Consider the following 19,546-nt stretch of genomic DNA (forward strand, 5'->3'; position numbering starts at 1 on the left):
GACGCCGATTACAAACGATTTTTAATTTTTTTTTTTAATGTTATTGCGCTTAGTATCCAGCAGAGTGCGCTCCTACTCCATTCTACTTAAGAAAGGCTCTCAGTCTCACCCACCGCACTCATTTTTGGACACAACACCGGAGCGCATGTAGCTTGAATGTGCTGAGCTCATTGGATAAACCGAGCAGAGTTTCCCCCACGGTAAGTTTATAACTAGTTTGTGTAATGAACAATTGGTCCTTTTTAACGTGTAGGTCATGCTTAAAAAAAGGAAAAGTACACCTAACCCCCCACTACCCTTCAAATACAGTAAAGCTAACCTAGCCTTGCTAACTAGCAACTTTTAGCCGGAGTAAAAAAGCGCGCTCACCTCACCAATGTACACAAGACGCGTTGTTTGAGCATGTTGTGCCTGTTTTTCTTTAGGTCCGAGGCCATGTTAATTTGTTATACTGTTTGTTCTTCTTCCTGTACTGTCCTGTACTACTTTGTTAGAACTATGTGTTGGGGTTGTAGCAGGAGCAGATTTGGTTATCAACAGTTAACTATCAATATCAATATGATTATCAGAGGGAGATACACACGTGGAGTGTGTGTGTGTGTGTGTGTGTGCGTGCGTGTGCATGTGCGTGTGCGTGTGTGTGCGTGCGTGTAGAGAGAGAGAGAGAGAGAGAGAGAGAGAGAGAGAGAGAGAGGGAGAGATGGCTATGGGCGGCCACCAGATGGAGCTATTCCTCGCAGTGTTCAGGGGCGGAGCCACTGAGGTTCGATGGGGTAGCGAGAGAGAGAGAGAGAGAGAGAGAGGTGGAGCTATTCCTCGCAGCGTTCAGGGGTCGGAGCCACTGAGGTTCGATGGAGTAGCGAGAGAGAGAGAGAGAGAGAGAGATGGCCGTATGTAGCCACCAGATGTAGCTATGTCCCTAGCGTCCGCCGGGAACAGCTGGCTTAGAACACGTGTGTGCGGCGTGTATGTGTGTGTGTGTTTAGCGGGACACAAACATAGAGAGAGGATGCGCGAGCGATATTCGGAGGGACAGAAAGCGTGCTGCTATCACACGGGCTCGAGTGAATAAACTGGCGTTTATTCCGCGAGACCGGTCTTTTAACTGATAGTAGAGGCTTTCTGAGCTCGCGAATATGGCGGAGGTTAGTCGCAAACACTGTTACAGAAATCAACCCAGCTGCGTGGGTACCCGATCAGTATTCAAATACAGCAGCACATGAACCAACGGACTCGGCGGTCCGCGATCAGAACTTAGAACACATTAACAAGAATTACAAGCATATCCTACACTATCACTTGTGTCTCTGCCCAGACTGATAGCCTCTTACTGGTATCGTTGCGTAAGACGATGACGGCGTTCCGTAACGGCGGTGGTTCGTGAGTCCCCGGCGTCAGCGGGGGACGTGATGAGTCGGCTTCGTCCAGACGAGAGCGGAGCGGGTTTCCTCTCGTTGATCAAACTCAAATAAAGAAAACAGTTGGTGTTTCCTCCTTCCACGAGCGGCGATATAATCGCGGCTTGGCGATTTAGTCAGCTTACTTCAGACAGCGTCTGGTAGCTGGAAGGCAGGAACCGGCTTGGTTCCTCTTGTTGCAGCGGTGCGCTGCAGGAGGGGGTCGCCTCCCGTTGCAACGTGGTGTTGCGCCGGTTGTAGGAAGAGACGCCAGAGTAGGAGTCGGAGTAGGAGTCAGTAAGAGAGCGTTCTCCGGGCGGCTTCGGTTTATAAAGCTCAGGCCGCTCCAGGGGACCCCCCGGGGACCCCCCGGGGTTCCCTGAAGATGTCAGCCAATAGGGCACTGGTTGTGTGGCGTCGCATCTCTCACCTGGGTAAGATGTGAAACTAAAATGGCGGTGTAGTTTTTTAATCCCCTTTGTCCCTTTGTCCTGCGTAGGCTTTGTAGGCTTCTGTAGGCCGCATTGTGTAGTCCTAACGGTTAGGTCCCAACATATGTTACCAATAAAAATAAGTTCCTGCACTCATTTTTTTAAGATGTTTTTATTTTATTTTATTGACAATAAGATAAGGCTGTATTTGCACTCATTTTTGACTGTAAATGTATTCTAAAACACTCAAAGGTTCTGCATTCAATTCACATATTCGTCAAAAGTGTTTAAAGTATATTTAAGGTATCAAAAAATACGTTTTATATGCTTTTTTTTTTTTTTTTTTTTTTTTTAAATAATCGGCCGATTAAATCGTTATCGTAATTTTTCTCTGAAAATAATCGGCATCGGCATCGGCACTCAAAAATCAATATCGGTCGGGCCCTAGTTTGTATTATAAAGGGAGAAAAAAATCCAAAACTACATGGCCCTGTGTGAAAAAGTATTTGCCCCTCCAGTTAAAACACAACTTAACTAAGGTTTATCACTTCAAGGTTCAATTTCTCTAGCCACCCCCAGGCCTGATTACTGCCACACCAGTTCCCAATCAAGAATTCACTTAAATAGGACCTGCCTGACAAAGTGAAGCTCCTCAATAGCAAGACATCATGGTGAAAACCAAAGAAATTCAGGAACAAATGAGAAAGAAAGCAATTGAGATCTATCAGTCTGGAAAAGGTTATAAAGCCATTTCTAAAGCTTTGAGACTCAAGAGAACCACAGTGAGAGCCATAATCCACAAATGGCAAATACATTACACCGTGATGAGCCTTCCCAGGAGTGGCCGGCCAACCAAAATGACGCCAAGAGTGCAGCGACGACTCATCCAAGAGGTCACAAAAGACCCCAGAACAACATCAAAAGAACTGCAGGACTCACTTGCATCAATTAAGGTCAATGTTCATGACTCTACCATAAGAAAGACACTGGGCAAAAATGGCCTACATGGCAGAGTTCCAAGACGAAAACCACTGCTGAGCCAAAAAAATATTAAAGCTCGTCTAATGTTTGCCAGGAAACATCTTGATGATCCCCAACACTTTTGGGAGAATACTTTGTGGACTGACGAGACAAAAGCTGAACTTTATGGAAGGTGTGTGTCCCAATACATCTGGCGTAAAAGTAACACCACTTTTCAGAAAAAGAACATCCTACCAACAGTAGAATATGGTGGTGGCAGTGTGATGGTCTGGGGCTGTTTTGCTGCTTCAGGGCCTGGAAGACTTGCTGTGATAAATGGAGCCATGAATTCTGCTGTCTACCAACAAATCCTGAAGGAGAATATCCGTCCATTTGTTCGCGACCTCAAGCTGAAGCGAACTTGGGTTCTACAGCAGGATAATGATCCAAAACACACCAGCAAGTCCACCTCTGAATGGCTGTAGAAGAACAAAATTAAGACTTTGGAGTGGCCTAGTCAAAGTCCTGACCTGAATCCTATTGAGATGCTGTGGCATGACCTCAAAAAGGCGGCCCATGCTCGAAAACCCTCCAATAAGGTTGAATTACAACGACTGTGCAAAGAGGAGTGGGCCAAAATTCCTCCACAGCGCTGTCAAAGACTCATTACAAGTTATCGCAAACGCCAAACCAGTTATTAGGTTTAGGGGGCAAATACTTTTTCACATAGGGCAATGTACATTTTTTCCCCCCTTAATAAAAGAAAACTTCATTTAAAAACTGCATTTTGTGTTTAGTTGTGTTGTCCTGGCCTTATATTAAAATTTGTTAGATGATCTGAAACATTTAAGTGTGACAAACATGCAAAAAAGAAGAAAGCAGGAAGGGGGCAAATACTTTTTCACACCACTGTACATCCATCCATCCATCCATCCATCCATCCATCCATCCATCCATCCATCATCTACCGCTTTATCCTGTATTCAGGGCCGCGGGGGGGCTGGAGCCAATCCCAGCTGTCATTGGGCGAAGGCAGTACACCTGGACGGATAACCAGTCAATCACAGGGCTGACATGTAGAGACAGACAGGTAACCAGTCTATCACAGGGCTGACATGTAGAGACAGACAGGTAACCAGTCTGTCACAGGGCTGACATGTAGAGAGCCTAGCATGACCCCCCCCTCCCAAAAAAAACCTTTACCTATAGCACTCTGATCATAGCACTGTTGCTCTTAAGGTACTACTTTACTCAGATGAGGACCCAACACTTGTTCTATTTCTAGCTCTTACTTTATGTTATATATGTTGTGGTTTCTTTGTTTCCTTCTTTTGACAAATGTACTTATTGTAAGTCGCTTTGGACAAAAGCGTCTGCTAAATGACCTAAATGTAAATGTAAATGTAGACATGTAGAGACAGACAGTCATCAATCAACCTATCCTCATCCTGCATGTCTTTGGACTGTGGGAGGAAGCCGGAGAACCTGGAGAGAACCCACGCGTACACAGTGAGAACATGCAAACTCCACACAGAAGGAACCTGAACCCGACCCGGGAATCAAACCCGGGACCCTCTCGCTGTGAGGCGACAGTGCTACCCACTACACCACCGTGCAGCCCATTTGTAACATGATTTAAATAAATAAAAACACCATTAAATTATAATCACTGTCCACACACATTTATCAGCACAATTCCAATTACTGTATGTCGGCATGAAACTAATTGTTATGCAAATAGGCATATCGTTGGAACGGCCGAGGTTTAAATGTTGGTCTTGCAAAGAATTGTGGGTCAGCGTGATCTCCTTTCCTTTTGTACAAGAAGGTCCATTGTATCCGATGCTAAAGGAGCTCTGAAAGGAAGCATTAGAGCTCCTTTTCTTTTGCATTTACAGAATTCGAACGGCTATTATCATGGTGGCCACTTGTTAACTTCTGGGTCACTTCTTCAATTAGGAACCTTCCCAGCAAAATGGGCTATTCCACCGCAGCCCTTGAAACTCCTTCAGCTGACGCCCAACGATCAAACGCCGAACCAATGTTCACTCTGATGTGCTCCTCCTTTTGTAACTTAGCACTTGGGACTGGTACCGAAATGCCACCCACTTACCGTCAAACTCAGCCATTTTTCCCACACTAACTGGCAACCCCAAAGACTCTTGACCCCTGACTACGCAGAGATACCACGTGATACAAACGTCGTTATTCTGTTGGTTCACAAGCCTTGCTAGAAGCCGCAGCCACATGTCATACATCTACACCGAGCTAAACAAAACATTCATTTTGGACCCGTCAATTTTTTTTTAAATGATTCATTCACAATCAAAACATTTTTTCACGAGAAGTGATACTTTGATTCTGCACCTTTCTAAAAGCTCTGTGGATGTATTTTTTTTAAATAATTAATTTTAATAAAAATGTTATCAATATGACCTTTAAGTCTGTTGGGTCTAAGTGAGTTCAAGTCACAGCCCAGTTTAGGAATTATCAACAGGTGCCTTAGTTGGACCTGCATTTCTATTGTGGGTTTCTAGTCTTTTCAAGAGTTCAACCGTTAAGTCAGAATTATGGCAAATGAGCAACTGTTGAATGTTTATCATTTTCAAAATAAAACATTTCTGCATTTTCTGTTTTCCCCTCCCCGAAAACGTACCAAACTGTGAACCAAAAACCAAGGTAGGCTACTTGCCAAACCGTCTATTTGTGGACCGTTACTTGACACAATGAGCAGGACTAGAACACAGATTTTCAGAGTTAATACATTTTCAGTCAACATCACCCAGGGTCAAGCTTTACAGCGGCGAGAAAAACTGCCTTAAAGGCTTTTAGGCAGAAATCTCGTGCAGCCCAGGCCCTTGGGTTCCAACGGCATTATGCTTAAAAAGTCACATTGAATGGCAAATGCTGTCCGAACGACGTCAATCAAACTGATTAAATCACTAACGTAAACTAACGTAGGTAATAGGCGACAAACCTACACCCGTTTCTTCATCAGGGAGCAGCAAGTTAACTTCGCTTGTTAACCGACATACCGTACTTATGTCGGGCTCTTACTTAAATTGTTTCTCTCTGTGTTGTGGTCAAAACAGTTAAATTATGGGAAAAGACTTGCATACTATTCAAATGACTGACCATTCAGCAACTCCGTCCAAGTCCCTTCCTGTTCGCGAGTCCACTTCAGCTTTGCTAGCAGAAGCAGGCGTCTGGTGGAAGGTGGTGGTGGTGGTGGTGGGGGGGGGGGGGGGGGGTTCTTCTTCTTCTTTGTGGGTTTTTTGGCGGTTGGCAACCAGCGTTAAGGTACATTACCGCCACCTACTATGTTGGAGTGTGAACCAGAGTTATCTACCCATTAATCTGCTAAATTCTTCCCATCAGTCCTGTTTGTCTCAAATATTTAAATAGTTTTCCTAAAAAACAAACTAAAATCTTCTATTCCCATTTCCCTTATTTCCCTTTTTAATGTTTCCCGTTCTTGTGAATATTTTTGACAGTGCATAATGACGTTTAACTGACTCTTCTAATCCTATACAACTCTCAAATAAACCTGTAGGATGTTTCTTTATTAAATGCAATGTTGAGCCCGGGGTTTCGCCTGCCAGGTTGGCTTAAAGTCCCGCCTACTGCTGTGGGATTATCACACATTATAAAACGTGTGTAGGTTTTTTTTTTTTTTTTACAGCTTTTGTCGTTTATGTTAATACACAATCCGGAAGGGTGTTCGAAATGCCATACTAACGTACTGCCTACTACATACTCGTACTGCATACTGCCTACTAAATGAACGTTTGAGTATGCTGTTTCCCCTCAGACTGTTCACACTGAAGTATACACATCTCAAACTACATTTTTTTTTTTTTACTTTATTGACATCTCGTCCTCATCTTCTCTCACGTAACCGAATCGATTACGTTAGCGGTTCTAGCTCCCGTTTAATGGAAATTACTTATCAAAATATAAAGCATGATTAGGCTACTATTACACTTAATTAAATATTTCTAAATATTTTTTAAGTCAAATTACCATTGTCTTGTTTTCTACAGTTTATTATATATGCGCGCTCCCACGCTTTCCCTCTTTCTTCCTCTTACCTGGGTAGCTGCCTTCACTCGCCATCGATCGCGACTATTAAACAGCTTTTATCGATCATTAATCGTCCGTTCATAGATCGTATTATACCTCTGACCACGGGACACCAGCACCTTCACAACGCAGACGACGCAGGCAATCTGCCCGTCGGAGGAGCTACATTATTCACATGTCCATGGAATTTGGATTTCCCTCTGAAGTAAGTAATATGACTTATCTGGTTTAAAAACGTTCCTTTATTATTTGATTATCAATAGATGTGCATATTCATGCATAAACAAATGTAGGCTACATGTAGGCTAATATAAGTGGTTGCAATACGTGTACGATAAGAAATAAGTAGTTTATCAACAAATGAATAGGAAACCATTCTGAATAAATGTAATATCTGATATTTTCTGTTACAGGTTGGTGCAGACGGCCATACTGCAGGTCAATCCTCATGTTCCCCCAATGGGCCTCTACTTTGGGTAACGGGATTTAAGGAAGGACTTCTGTCTTTCAAGGCGTTCCACGGAGAACCTCGTCCACTGCTTACTAACAGAACAGATGGGTTCCATGTCCATAGTTCCACGGTGGTGATGGGGATGACAGCGACGAAGCCAACGAGCCACTCCAGCAGTCCTAGGATATCCTCAGAGGCTCGTAACTGCAGTGTCTGCTCCAAATGTCCAGATCCCTGTGTTGAAGGAACATGATTATTGTTGAGGTTTTATTTTTGTTTATCAGTAGTGCAGTTTATAAGTAATACCACACAGTAGAAGTTCTTACAGACAAATGTTTCCTGTTAAATGTTTTACGATTATTAGGTTGTGTACAAATCTAAATAATAAATATCTGAATATATATATTATTGTTGACTCATGTTTTAGGCCTGCAGGTCTATTTCCCTCCTGCTCTGGAGGAGAGACCCTGCTGCAGTGGTTGGCATCATGGCTGAGGAAATGGGGTGTAGTAGGGTAATAGCAGGTCTTTGCTCCATCACCTCATCCATGACAACAAACACTTCCAGTGTGCAGCAGTGACCTCTCCTCCCTCAGTGCTGACACATGTCATACAAACAACACTTCTCATAATCATTGTTTAGATCAACTATTCACCACTAGACATATATTATAATATGTACTGTATAGTATGTACTGGACCAACTAAATGGACTCTGATGTTTGAACACATTGTAGATAAGACCCAGCACTGACTTTGCCTGATTATTAATAAGAAAGACAACTTCATCTGGTTTCTTTTATGCTGTAGAGTTCAATACTTGAAACTGCTTCCAACACACCTTGTATTTCTGCTTCATGTTCTCCCACTTCTTCTTTGTCCATCTGGCTCCACCTTCCCTCCATCCCACGTTCTTCAATAAACATCCTATATGAAGAACAGCACGTAGAAAAGTGTTACAGTTCATTGATGATTTCTTGCCGACTAAAATAACTGTTAAACAGAACGTTTCAGGTAGACATCTCAGGCGAGCAGTACATCTCCCATCTATATACGCTGGTGTTCAACCTTATATCATTGAGTAGCTAAATATGCAACAGTAGTAAGCCCTGCATATGATAATTATAACATTTAACACCACATTTTTTAAGTGAAGCCTTAGAGTCTCCTCATCGTTCCCTCCACTGAATGAGGCGTTCGGTCTCTGCATCCGTCCCTTTAACGGACAACGGTGCACCGCGTTATTTACCACCGTTAGTAAATATATAACCACGTTTTAACATAAGCACGACCTTCTTAGTTAACGTCGGTAAAAACGGCACATTTGCCGCTTCGGTTACGCTACGATTCGTAACGTTAACGTACAATTCCAACAACAATAAAGTAACGTTCATTATCAATACGATTAAAAGTCAGCTGGAAACATAAAAATCGTGTAACAGTATACTTACATGTGTACGCGGTTTGTGTCGGGCTGTCGCCAGAATCACCGCATTCGTCCTTCTTCTTCTTCTTCTTCTTTTGGAGTTTATTGGCGGTTGGCAAACCAACTTAAATGTGCATTACCGCCACCTACTGGACTGGAGTGTGGAACAGTAAATTGGCAGACAAAATAACTTAAAACAAACAAACAAAGCAAATATACAAAAAATAAAGAAATAAAATAAAATAGCAGGAAAACTAACTAAAAAAAAACTAAATAAAGTTGGAATTATATCCTCTCCATTAGACCTGTATCTTTCAGATATGTCATCAAATGCTTGAGCATACTGTCAGCCTCTGCTCCTAGCAGGTTCTCCATACTTAATGCCCCCATGGATTTCTCTGCAGCTGCTGACAATGTTCTTCTTTCCTCCTCGTACCCTCTACAGTCCAACAGCACATGTTGGACAGATTCAGTCTGCTCACATTGGTCACATTTGCCATCCGGATGCTTTCCTATTTTATGTAATGTACCGTTCAGTCCTGTGTGCCCTATCCTAAGTCGTGTGATGACTGCTTCCTCCCTGCGGTTCCTGCCCCTCCTTCTTCCCAACCCAACCTGTTTCTGTATGTTATAAAGGTGTCTTCCTGTGTCTTGGATGTCCCAGTATTCTTGCCAAAACTTTCCCCAAATGTTTCTTGATTATTGATTTACCCTCTGCCCTACATAATGGAATTACTGTATCTACCGTGAGTGATCTGAGTGATTGTTTGGCCAGCATGTCAACTTCCTCATTTCCTTCTATCCCTTCATGGGCAGGAACCCAAATGAAGCAAACTGTCATGCCCTTATTGTGCATTCTGAGAAGTAGACTATGTATTTGATATATGAGATCTTGTCTACACGATTTCATGGTTTTGATGCTTGTAAGTGCTGCCCAACTGTCAGATGCTATTAGTGTATTGTTGTGGTTATTTTCCTCTATCCACTCCAAGCCTAAAATGATAGCTACAAGCTCAACTGTATACACTGATAAATGGTCCGTGGTTCTTTTCTTGATGTGTATTTTTTTATTGTGGAATGAAAACTGCAGCTCCTGTTCTACCAGTATCTGGGTCTTTTGACCCATCAGTATAGATTACCGTCTTGTCTGAAAAATGTTGCTCCAGATAGCTTTCAGCTACCCTTCCCGCCGAAACATGCCTTTTTCTTTTCTTCAACTGTTTATCAAAGTTTACTGATGGTGTTATGTATAACCAGGGAGGAGTACATGAATGTGGGACTGTCGGACTGAACTGTATATGATCTGAACCTGCTTGTACTGCTTTAATATTTCCAATCCACCCAAAACTCATAATATTGGATTTATTGTGTTCCCAGCAGTCCTCCAGGATGGTTTTAGCAGGATGTGATGTCCTATGCCCTTGTAGATTTATCCAGTATGCCAACAGAAGTTTGGTTCTCCTGATCCGTAATGGTTGCTCCCCCATTTCCACCTATATGGCTGCTGCTGGAGAGGATTTAAAAGCTCCACTACATATTCTCAGTCCCTGTGTTTGCTGCACATCCAGCTTTTTCAGATGACTCTCCGCTGCTGCTAGATAGCCTTAACACCCATGATCAAGTGTTGCTCTCATAATTGCATGATAGATATTTAACAGAGACACCGCATTCGTCCGCCATTATTCAAAACTTTTCAGAAGTCAGACGAGCCGCAATGCATTTTGGGGAATTTGAGTAGATTTAGCAAGCTCCGCTGTGATTCTTGCCAATGCAGTATACATCCGGGCATTTCTCGCGTACACAAATCCACATCAGTGCTGCCTGGCAGACTTAACCCAGGGGTAACATGCCCAGAGACAATGACAAAACCTTTCGATAATTTAAATGTTTCTCCCCTTCAGTACAATAGTAGGGGAATTCGACTTGATGTAGCCGCCTGCAGCGCGCTACCTAACGTGATGGATTGTAGGTTGAAGCAATGCATGATGGCTAGAATTTGTGTCCGACTTGACGGCGTTTGGCTACAGTCTCTTTTAAAGCCCGCCCCCTCAGACACCTGCAGCTCTCGTCGGCGTGATAAGTCGAGTCAAGTCAAGCCAAGACCATCCTGAACAAGTCTAGTATGTCGCTGCAGACCCGGAGACCTGCAGATTCAGATCCCCGCACTTATGGCCCCGCCCCCGCACTTCTGGACCCGCACGTTCAGACCCCTTGTGGTTTTTTGACAATGCCACCTACTGGTTGACTGTAAAACTTCAACTGCACACAGTGGACCCTTATGGATTTTCGACAGGGCAAAGTCCAAATAAAACACCAAGATCTAATAGTTTGTGAAGCTTGAATTACTTTTAAACTTTTTGGGGCTAAATAAATAACTAACCTCCAATGAAATGACATGCTTTTAAATGTTCTATTGTATGGGGTTATAATGACAAAACAATCTTAACATAGCCTACAATGAAATGAATGAAATGAAATGGTTTTAAATGTTTTATTGCACAGGCTTTCACTTTAGCCTCACTTTTAACCTCATCTGCCTCTCAAGCCTCCTGAAGAACTCGTCCACTTCACTGAAACAGACACAAATGATAAATACTGGAATAGAAGAACCATCAATGTATTTAGAAATTCCTACTTCTCTCCTCTTACCTTTGATGGATAACAGGCCCTGCAAGGAAGACCTGCTCTGCCTCCTCCCATGAAATGGCATTCACTGATGAGATTCCATATATGATGGCCTAAACAGAGTTTTAAGCAATTAAATTGATTTAAAATCAATACAAAAACTTCAAATATCTGCCATTCATTCCAGCTTTTAAAATTCTGTAGCATGCACAAGGTTATGCTCACCTCTGGAAAGAGAACCCCACAAATAAAGCCGCAGTACAAGCAGTGGTAGTGAAGCTGTGGCCGACATCCTAGTCCACATCTGTGAATTGTATATCCTTAAACAAAAGAACATATTTGAATTGAATTAATAGTCAGTCCTTGCTGACATATTTTCCTGAGACATCATTCTTTCATTTGGTATGCTGTTTTTAAAAATATAATGCACTGATCCTACAATATATAAAAAGAGTCTGAAAAGTGTGACAACATGCCCTGGGCTTCCCTATCAGGTAAGAAGACAAGAAGGATGTGACACACAAACCATGTCCTGAATGTGTTCAGACTTTACCTTGATAATTAACAGATCTGTTAAAATGGGACTGTAGGTGCATTCTACATTTGCTCAACTTCGTTGGCTGGAACGAAGTTGAGCTGCAGAATGGGCAATGGACCGGTTTGCAGCATGTCCTGCATTGCTCCAGTTGGGGCAAATTTTGCCCATGCTGGATTGTTATATGCACCTTCAAAAGAGAGAAAGAGACAGTGTCATAAATCTAAGTTTAATAAACACACTAGACAACACACACACACACAAACACACACACAATATTTGGTTTAATGTCACAGACAGTGCCAACGTTGACCTACACATAGGTTACTTAGTTTCTGTTTAATTTAATGCACACGGTATTAAAAGTATCAGTTTCATTAAAAACAAAATGTGCCGGCCAAGAGAGCTTCAAGCAGAAAAATGCGAAGCTTGGTTAACCTAAATATTATGTTGCATTTTACGTGCATAAGGCTAATTGTAAACGTATTATAAGTCAAAAGTTTGTGACGCTGTCAGATACATTTTCAACAAAAACTTTTATGACATGAAACGAACGATGTGATTAACGTTCAATACCTTTCTGTCCGGGTCTGCAGAAACGTCCTCCATATTCAATAGCCGAGTAGGTAACATTAGCATAACACAAACCAGGTGGCGCTGTAGCAAAAAACCAAGGGGTCTGAATGTGCGGGTCCAAACGTGCGGGTCTGAATCTGCAGGTCTCCGGGTCTGCAGACACATGCTTCTCCTTCAGTAAAGATTCTCGTCAAATGCAATCCAGTAGTGTGTGTCGCCTTTGCTGATACTAGGCTTGTTCGGGATGGTCTTGGCTTGACTTGACTTGACTTATCACGTCGACGAGAGCTGCAGGTGTCTGAGGGGGCGGGCTCTGTAGCCAAACGCCATCAAGTCGGACAACAAAGTCAACGTGACTATGGTGCTCAAGCGATAGAACACAGCAGCAATATTTGCTGCTCTGTTCTATCGGACCTGCTGCTGTGTTGGGACCTCATCATGAGGACTACACAATGCGGCCTACAAAAGCCTCCACATGCGGTCAGGACAAGGTCCCCGGGAGCAGCCGTGAGCTATATAATCCGGCGCCGCCTGAAGAACTTCCTCTCTCCACCGTAACACACGTTACAATAGGAGGTGAACGTTACGTCTGCAGCATTTTCCTTTGTCCTGTCTTTCCCCCAAACTCGCTGGACGAGCAACAGACTGTTTTACCTCTCTTTTTCTCTACTCGCTTTATTTTTCTTATTTTGGATCTTGAGGAGACCGCCGCGACCGCGCAACTCTCCTGTTTACTCGCGGAAGGGAAGAAAACACTTTCTTTGTCCCAGCTGCCAGCAGAACAGATAACTACTACGACCCGTTTTTGTCTGAAATCAGCTGACTAAATCGCCGAGCCCCGCGATTTTTATTGTTGCCTGCAGAAGGGAGAAATACTAACTGTTTTCTTCAACTAATTTGATCCGGCGCTGAACGAGCGCTCGCGAATCACCGTCCATTGCCGGCATCAAGAAACGCCATCACCGCACAGGACAGAAACCTCACATCGACACATCTCACATCGACAAAAGTAAGAGGCTATTTGTCTGGGCAGAAGCAGAGATTCGATAGTGTAGGACATGCTTGTAATTCTTGTTAATGTGTTTTAAATTTTGATCACGGACCGCCGAGTCCGTTGTTTTATGTGCTGTTGTATTTGAATGCTGATTGTGTACCCACGCCGCTGGGTTGATTTCTGTAACGGTGTTTATGACTAACCTCAGCCATATTCGCGAGCTCAGTAAGCGTCTACTATCAGTCCCGCTGAACGAACGCCAGTTCATTCACGAGCTCTCGTGTGATAGTAACACGCCTCCTGAGCCCTAGAATATTGCGCACGCATTCTCCCCCTCTCTTTGTTTGTGTCCCGCTAACACACACACGCACACACATACACCGCCCCCACACGCATCCTCCGCCAGCTGTTTTCCATCTCTCGCTCTCTCTCTCTCTCTCTTGATTCTATCAGACGTCAGCCTGAACGCTGTGAGGAATAGCTCCATCTGGTGGCTACACCCGGCCATCTCTCCCTCGCTCTCTCCCTCTCTCTCGCTACTCCATCTGACGTCAGTGGCTCCGCCCCTGAACGCTGTGAGGAATAGCTCCATCTGGTGGTCGCGCCCGGCCATATCTCTCTCTCTCTCTCTCTCTCTACACACACGCACGCACACACACGCACGCACACACACACACACACACACACACTCCACGTGTGTCTCTCCCTTTGTTTAGCTTAGCTTTGTGTGTTAGGTAGTTAGGTAATAAGGCTTTGTTAATTGCAGTGTTATTGATTGTGAATATTATTACTGATTTTAATAAATCTTATTATATTATAACTAGCGGTCTCTTGTGCTTGTTGTGTATATGTCACTGGATAACAGCAGGTTGTGCTAGTGCTTGAATTTCACGACTTTTTAATTGTTCGATTGTTTCATACTTCTATGCCAATGATCACGATGATTGGCATGTGAGTGTAAAACCTTTTATATTGAGACTGAATACAGTTTTAGGTTATCTTTTCCCTGATCCCAGGGTGGTGCCCCGTTTATTCATGATTATATCATAATAATACATTAAATATAATTATTAATATCGATAATCATATTGACATTAATAATTAGCTGTTGATAACCAAATCTGCTCCTGCTACATCCCCAACATAATTGTCGTGTGAGGCCTTCTTAAACCAGCTTTATCCAGAGATTTATGCACAATAACCTGAGAGGTATAGTAATAATAATAATAATAGTAATTATTGTTATTATTAATATGATTGTTTAGAAATCGATTTTCAAGGATCGATTTGGTTGTTCCCCATTACTATTTGCCAAGCAAGTACAGTTGAGGGTTGCATATGCATGTTGTGATTAGCCATTTATTGTTTAACAACAATACTAACAAACGCAGGGTTAGGGATACTAAGACGCGTTATAACACTGTTATTACTCACCAGAGGTGCTAGAGACACCTCACTAACAGTCCACAGACTGTAGAAGTGTATTAACATTTCCATTGTAAGTCACAGGTCGACGCCGCTCACCTGTGCACCCACATCAGCATAACAACATATACATTCTTTTTCGCTGTTAAAACCAAAGAAGTGAAGCCACCGGGTTCTGCCTTTTACTAGAGGTAAAATGAGCAACTACGGCCCGAAAGAACAAGGAGCTAAGGCTCTCCAGGTATCAGTCGACGCAGACCTGCAGGATGCGGTCGCTGGTCTCCTCCAGCTGTCCCTTGAGGACAGGGAAAACCTTGAGCACTACGATGTAGTGACATGCAATGATCAACTGCAGGAGCTTGTTGATTATGTTAATCACCCGTCAGGGAAACCTGACGTGGTGGGTCGAATCTTCCTCCTGTCTCAGCGCAAAGCACAACTGCAGAGAGCTGAGGATGGGGAGCTAATCAGTCAACTGGGTCATGCAGCCATCTCCCTGCGACAGGAAGTGGCCGAACTGAAGGAGGAGTGGGAGGAAGCCCTCCGCAGGCCGTGCAGGGAGGAGAGAGAACTCAAACGTGAGGAACCTCAGGCTGCCCAGGTAAGTACACCCCCAGACACGGACATGCCTGACCTGTGGGACCTTGAAACCGCGCCCCCTACGGACGCACACCGGCCCATGCGCAGGGAGAGACCCGTACAGTCGGAAGAGCCCGAACGTCGGCGCTACCAGGCGCCACCGTCCGCCCACCAACTGGAACGAGAAGCCCTACCTCACAAGTGGAGCTACTCCCAGCGGGACGAGTCCCCACGCCGAAGCGCAAGCTACCTCCCGATGGCTCGGAGCTCGATGGGGGATTCCAGACCCCCACGTACATACCACCGACACTCGTTAAGAGAGTCACGCATGCCTCGGACTCCATCCCCACCTCCGAGGGGGAGGGGTCACTCTGTCAGAGACAATTACCGTGGTGACAACGGGTCGTCAAGTGAATCAGATGGCCTGTATCCAGCCCCAAGCTATGGCCTGCGCACCCGACAGTTAGAGTCCTTCGCCAGAGACATTGAACGGTTTGATCCGACTCACAAAGAGTCGGATATTGATGGCTATCTCAAAGAGATAGACCACTGTCTGCGTGACCTACCCCATGCCTCCTCACGCGAGAAGCTCAAGCTAGTCTGGAAGACCACTACCAGACATGTCCACAGTTTCATAGAAACACTTGCACCCGGAACCCGGGACCGATTTACACCTCGGTGGTGGTAGGAGGGTGCGTCACCATCCTTGCCCTACTCGACTCAGGCTCTGAGATCAGTCTAATGTGCCAACGCACCTTTGCGGAGGTGACCCGAACCATGCTCTCCCTAGGTAAACCACTTCAAATTGAGCCCTGCCACGTTAGAATCACCAGCTACACGCAGGACAGGTCACCCATCACAGTGGGTGGACCTCACGTTTCAGGGAGTCACTCTTGTGCACCCCATCCACATTTGTGCCCTTGACACCGAACCACTTCTCATTGGTCAGGATCTCCTGGACCGGCTGGCACCGCTTATCGACTGCCATCAGGGGCACATCTGGGCTCAAGTCGAGACGCCAAAACCGCTCCACCTCTCAGGTGGCCTGATGGCCTCCGACGAACGAGTCGCCGTCATCCAAGAGTCCAGAGACCCTCTACAGATTGACCCTGGACACGGTCAATCAGATTCTGTGGTCCCAGGCTAATGCTAAGAGCGAGCCCCTGTCCATTGAACTGGAACACATAACATCAGGCCAAACCATCCTGGAGGCATGTCAGGTTGCCAGCGAAGTCGACATGATGGTCCCTGCCAGGCTCGCCATCCTTAAGGGACAGAAGATGCCTGGCTCCCAAGCATTCTTCCAGCCCTTACCCCATTTCTGGGAACTTAACCTCTGTGGCACGCCCCTGCTTGAGTTGAACAATCGTTCAACCTACATCCTGGTCCAAAACTTGACACATGCCCCAATCCAGGTGGGAGCACGGAAACCGATAGGGTTGCTGGTCGACAACTCTTTCCATGACTTTGAACTGACCATACCAGTCAAAGGGGAGTTACCTCCCTCCCTAGCCAGGAGTAAAAACTTAGACGATCTCCTTTTCACATTCCCAACCGCAAGGATCACCATGGCCCGTCATGAAACCCTTCACGGGGAAGCCATTTGTGGCACAGCACTGGGAAAAGGGGGTGATCTGGTCGTCTATGCATTAACGATTCAATCAACAGAAGCAACCTCAGGTGAGACACACCAACCACCTGAGGAACCCTATTCGGGCTTTGAGTCTGAGATAACCTAACAGCTTGCCAAAGCAGATGCCCTCACTACCGAGAACCAGAGAAACGCGCTACGGAAGTTGTTCCACGACTTCCAGCCGATCTTCTCCCGAGACTCGCAGGACTGTGGGGAGACCCCGCTTCACACGGTCTGCATCCCCACTGATCCGAATGCGCCACCGACCTTCGTACGCCAGTACAGGATCCCGTTAGCCGCATACGAGTCTATCCGAGACATCCAGGATAAATTGCTGGAGAGGCAAATCATCCGGGAATGCAACTCAACATATAATTCTCCAATCTGGCCGGTCTTGAAACCCACTGGGAAATGGCGTCTCACCATCGACTACCGGCCACTACCGGTTCCTCTCTCCTGCTGGCCCATGATTCACCTGGATCAGGAGCTAGCTAAGGTCAAGGGAGCCCGCTTCTTCTCAACGGTAGACATCGCCAATGGTTTCTGGACAATGAAAGTTGATCCAACTGACCAATATAAGCTTGCCTTCTCCTTTGGGAACTGCCAGTACACCTGGAACCGCTGTCCTTTTGGGTATTCAAACTCCCCAGCCAAGTTCAACATTTTCCTCCACAAGGCAATGAGTGACGCGGCTGCACGCGGCAACCTCATCTACGTGGACGACATCCTCATGAGGAGTCGGACCTTCGAGATCGTCGGAAAGCGATTCCCAGTAGCTTACCACATCAGGGTCTCAAAACCAACGCACCCATCTGCATACAAGTGGGTTCATGCGAATCAGATCAAGCCCTATAAACAGTGGCGGCTCCAGAGATTTTCTGTTGCAGGTGCTATGGGGATGCTCAACACTTAAGAGAAGGTGCTTTGAATTTCGGAGCATTTCATTATGGCGGTGCCATCGGACCACCCTTGGTATATATAGCTACACACGCGTACACGCATTAACTATACTCGTTCCACGACTATAAGCAATATATGTAAAAGTATTCAACACAAGGGCTATAGATACAACATACATGACATCAAGGACAAAATTCTGATTTCAGAGGTGGGGGGACACAAGTATTTTTAATAAAACTCTAACTCTTTCAGTTCACTGTGTTTTCTAGTAGTTCTTCTAGTTTTCTATTGCTACTTTTAAGTGTACTGTTCCCTTTTTTGGTTTGACTGGTTGTAAATCATGTAGCAAAACATTATCACCCAATTCTAATCCAATATTAATAATAACAACAATAATAATACTAATACATTTTATTGATCAGATTATTGAGAGCTTTGTAGATGATGAGGAGGATCTTGAAGTGGATATGCTGCTTTATTGGGAGCCAGTGAAGGTGTTGCAGGACGGGTGTAACGCATTTCTTTGAGTAACTTACACTTTGACTTGAACATAAGTCTTATGTCCAAGTCTTTTTTTAGACATCCTGGCTGCGTCTAATTACCAAACACACACGCACGCGCACACACACGCGCGAGCGCACATACGCACACGGACACCGATTCAAACGTAAATGTAAATGAAACCTCTGATATTAACATCCTTCTAGCGGACGTGAACTAACTTCCAGTAGCGGACTCCTGTAGGACTCCTGACCGCAGACTAGCAGACCGTCGGTGTGCAAGATGGAGTGACAGCGGGGACGGCCAATCACACAAGAAACGGCAGAGCCAATCGAGGAGCTTGTGGGCGGTCTAAACTAAGGGAAACAGGCTTCAGCTTGAGCGGACGTTTTCCGCTTGGTCCTAGTGCTTGACGTGTCTCTGTTTACTATAGCGTAACATTGTTTTTGGACGGTAAAAAGTGCAACGGACCAAAACGGCCTTTTGAAAAAGTGCAGGGGACATTTCCCCTGTGTCCCCCCCCTAAATTACGTCCATGCATGACATTAAAATATAAATGTAAAAAAACTACAGACATTTCTTGGGGGTGCTGGGCGGGTGCTATGGCTATTATAGGGGGAGCTACAGCACCACCTAGCTCCCCCCTGGCGCCGCCACTGCCTATAAACCTTTCACACCTCTTAGAGACCGCAGTTGCCACATCCGAAAGGGGGAGGCAGTCTCCCTCTCAGAAGGGAGAAGACTCACCATAGCCACAGTAGGGTGTAACCGCATGCACTAACACCTAAACATCAAACCCTTCTCACAGTGACAACAACTGCAGAACTTAGGCAACACCCCTTTAGTGAATCGTAGCCACTGTCAACTTACACTCCGACCTGCTCAATAACACCTTACATGCCTTACATCAAGAAAATCCTCCAATCCGCTATTTCAACTGTGGTGCAACCTTCATAAGTGCATTTGGCATAAGTCTTGGCAATGCAATCCTGATCTCAGTAGACCCCAGGAACCTGGGCATAGGATTCATC

At 44.9% G+C, this 19,546-nt stretch overlaps 1 protein-coding gene and 1 long non-coding RNA gene across 2 annotated transcripts in view; both read right to left on the minus strand.

The window, feature by feature from the left end:
- Positions 1–6,006, minus strand: part of recql (RecQ helicase-like) — a 57,124-nt gene extending 51,118 nt beyond the window's left edge. Inside the window, exon 1 of the mRNA XM_084038511.1 lies at positions 5,924–6,006. The gene's annotated coding sequence lies outside the window, so the exon portion shown is untranslated. The remainder of the gene's footprint in view (positions 1–5,923) is intronic.
- Positions 6,007–7,106: 1,100 nt separating this feature from the next.
- Positions 7,107–9,390, minus strand: LOC311032023. Its single transcript, XR_014599136.1, has 3 exons — positions 8,773–9,390; positions 8,163–8,248; positions 7,107–7,556 (listed from the first exon to the last, which is right to left on the minus strand). It is a non-coding gene; the product is annotated as an uncharacterized lncRNA (long non-coding RNA).
- Positions 9,391–19,546: the final 10,156 nt, after the last annotated feature.

The sequence above is a fragment of the Eutrigla gurnardus genome (assembly GCF_963514095.1).
Source record: "Eutrigla gurnardus genome assembly, chromosome: 21".
In the NCBI taxonomy this organism is placed as follows: Eukaryota; Metazoa; Chordata; class Actinopteri; order Perciformes; family Triglidae; genus Eutrigla; species Eutrigla gurnardus.